The sequence below is a fragment of the Penaeus monodon genome, chromosome 22 (assembly GCF_015228065.2).
Source record: "Penaeus monodon isolate SGIC_2016 chromosome 22, NSTDA_Pmon_1, whole genome shotgun sequence".
Lineage (NCBI taxonomy): Eukaryota > Metazoa > Arthropoda > Malacostraca > Decapoda > Penaeidae > Penaeus > Penaeus monodon.
Window position 1 is genome coordinate 15,871,092 of NC_051407.1, and position 300 is coordinate 15,871,391.

A 300-nucleotide genomic window follows, 5' to 3' on the forward strand; every position below is an offset into this window, starting at 1 on the left:
GCGCACAACCTGCCAGCGCGTCCTGCCCACAACCTCACTCCCTACAGCCCCTCGCAGGTTACCACAGCAAGCTGCACGGGCATCATGAGCGCCCCCTCCCCCTATACAGCAAGGGAGCGATGCCCAACGGACGAGACCCCCCCCCCCCCGCGACGGAAGCGCTCCCGTACTCCACTGACCTAGTCCGATCTCACAACTGAAAAGTTTCAATGAATTCTTACTCTTATGGTGTTGACTCCGAAATTTAGAGCATTTCCTTCTGGCTGCCAACAGCCACTGTTTCCTCAAACTTCCTCCAAA